Source organism: Mesoplodon bidens (genome assembly GCF_964165515.1).
Source record: "Mesoplodon bidens genome assembly, chromosome: 17".
NCBI classification, from domain to species: Eukaryota; Metazoa; Chordata; class Mammalia; order Artiodactyla; family Ziphiidae; genus Mesoplodon; species Mesoplodon bidens.
The window spans coordinates 57,479,950-57,483,202 of NC_138174.1; positions in this window are offsets into that span (position 1 = coordinate 57,479,950).

The following is a 3,253-nucleotide window of genomic DNA, read 5'->3' on the forward strand; positions in this document are numbered from 1 at the left end:
ACTTTCTGTGTCCAGAAATTTCTACTCCTCTCCTTCCTATTCAGGGCACCAGGATTCTATAAGAGACTGTGCCATCTACAAGTTTTGTGACTTTTGATGTATCGCTGGATCTCAGTTTCAACATCTATAATATATGTTAATTGAATTATGCATCTCATTTTCATCTTAAAAATACTTAAATCTACAGCAGTACTTTTCCTCCCTTTTCTTCATTATATAAGTGGATTTTCAAGATTCTCGTACCAGCCTTTCAATGAAACTATCGATCTATAAAAAGTTCAGGGAAACTGGGAACAGATTAAAAAGACACCACAGAGGGCAATCAGTACAATCCAGATTGGGAGAATGATATTAATTCTTCATCAGATATCTTACAAGGAAAAGACACAGAGAGATAGAGAGAAAAAGAGATTGAGCTAGTGCTAGGATAGGAACATATAGATTAAAAAAGGCTTAAAAAGCAAAGCAACAAATTGTTATATGTGAACATTAATAAAATCTTCATTTAAAAACAATAAAAATTTGTGAGAAAATCAGAAAATTTGAACATTGGTTACTGGACATTAAGGAATTATTGCTAATCTTTAAGTGTGAAATGATTTTGTTGTTATGCTATTAAAAACGCATCTTTATCTTAGAGATGCAGTTGAAATATTTGTGGGTGAAATAAAATGTTGTGTGATTTTTACCTCAGTATAAATCTGGAGAGTGAATGAGTAGTGGTATAGAATAAAAATGAATTATGAAAGTTATGAAAATTATGAAAAGCCATGAGTTATGGATACATGTTTAAAATTTTCAATAATAAATGTTTAAACGTGTTTACATAATTAAAAGTAAATATCATTGATAAAAATAACATATGGAAGTTTTACCCTAAACATAATTTCAATCTAGTTTAATAAATAATGAAATCTGATTTATATATACTGAACTTGAGAGTGTGAAAGACAAAGTCCTTTGGCACAAATAAAGCATTCATAAAACTAGTCACTATTTTGAGTGCTTCAGATTTCATTGATCATATATTGAACATGCCTTTTTACATATCCTATTTGTTTCTTCTTTTATTAATCTGTTTATTCTTAATTTACTCCTCCTCTGAAAAGGGCAAGGGATCCTTTACTGCCTTTAGAATACAGCCAGAGAACTTTTGCTACCATCACTACAAGACATAAATTATAATCACAGATGTGTACTTCTCCAAAACAAGAAAAGGCTACATCTTTTCACTCACATTCATTAAATAAAAGTACTTGGATTCCCTAGGGGGCCTACATATTTGCTAGTACAAAAATGCAAATTGGGTTTCATTTTTATTACTTAAATTCTGGCACTGTTTTCAGAAACATTCGTCAAAGGAGAGTAAAAACTTTACTCTCAAAGAATTAGTAGAAGGGCTTCCCTGGTGGCGCAGTGGTTGAGAGTCCGCCTGCCGATGCAGGGGACACAGGTTCGTGCCCCGGTCTGGGAAGATCCCACATGCCGCAGAGCGGCTAGGCCCGTGAGCCATGGCTGCTGAGCCTGCGCATCCGGAGCCTGTGCTCTGCAAGGGGAGAGGCCACAACAGTGAGAGGCCCGCCTACCGCAAAAAAAAAAAAAAAAAAAAAAAAAAAAAAAAGAATTAGTAGTAAAGCTTCACCTTATACAAAAACCCATCTAAAACATTTTTTTCTGATTGAATTTATTAACAGTTTTATTTACACATTTCATCTTGGTATGATTTCTTAGATATAAAAAATTGAAAAAAAGTGTAAACATATAAAAATATTGATACAAAAATATGCCACTGATACCAATTACTTGTTCTGGTGATTATACATTTTCTATGACAACAATACATTTTCAAATTCTGAAGAAAGATTGCTATCTCAGTTTTTTAAAAATAGTACATTAGATACAAAACCTCCAAAATTATAAATTTTAAATAATCTATATTTTTCTGAAACATTTTCATGCCATTCCATAATTTTTATATTAATATATTTCTCATTAATATTGTTATTCATGTTGGAAAATGTATTATGGACCCATGTGTATTAATTCCTAAAAGACAAGCTAGCCTCAGGTTGCAACATTCCCATGGATTGCACCTGTGATTATGATGGAAGATGTTTATAATTTATATGAAAATTATAATGAAAGCAAAGTTATTCACTTTTTTCTCTAGTAATTTACATATGTTTCTTTATGCAGTTGAAAACCTCAAGAGTTTTCAAAGAGGTATTGCTGCTTGCTCAAGAATACAGTATTAATCATAAGATTTTCATGGTATTGATATACCCTATGAGCTAAGAATTTTAAGTAAAAACACAGAAACTGTATAAATTTGTACAATTTTACATAAGTTTTTAATCTAAAGACACTTTAAATAAGGCGCAAGTTAAAGTATAGGAGATATATCAAGTAATATCAGGCATTTAGAATTGTTCCAAAATTATTAATGTTTATTATGTAAAAGAGTCCAAAACCTAGCTATCAATGTATCCCAATGCCTGATATTTTGGCCCAAAATGTATTCTAAAATAAACCTCACATGTTGGAATCCACTAAGAGTGACCTCTGAAAATCCATCGATTTAGTACTGAACAACATCCCGTTTCACTGTCATGGCTACTGTAGACATAATTGTCCAACATTCACACACAACTTAACTTGCCAGAACATTAATTCTCAAAATGGGGTCTTCTCTGCCATAATTTGTTCCTAAGCCAATATTAGGTGTGTGATCACTTGATGTCACCTAATTAGCAAGAGGAAAACACAACACTGAGTTTGAACAATGGAGAGAGCTTTGGGGCTAGAATATAGAGGAAGTAAGTTTGATTCCTGGCACCATTATTGGGCAAATCATTTAGCCTCCCTGAATCTCCAGTTTTCTCCTTTGTGAAATGGTAATAACAATATTTAACATTCATAGTTTGTCAGCTGCTTTATTGAATTTTCATCCAACAAACATTGATTGATCCTTTATCATAAGCTGCTTATATATGATACTTGATTTTAGAGACAAAATTTTCATTATATTTTAAAGTTCAAAGAATTTATTTTAGAATAAGGCACTAAGACAAATAAATCACCATGTCCTGGTGTGATAAGTGCAATCGCAGGGGTATGCACATTTTCTCTAAAGCAAAGTAAAGGCAGATGTAAATTTTATGGAAGGGTCAGGGAAATTCTTCTTAGGAAAGTTGATTCTTTTAAGTTTTGAAAGACATTTGAGCAGAAGAGTTAGCTAGATAAAGATATGTAG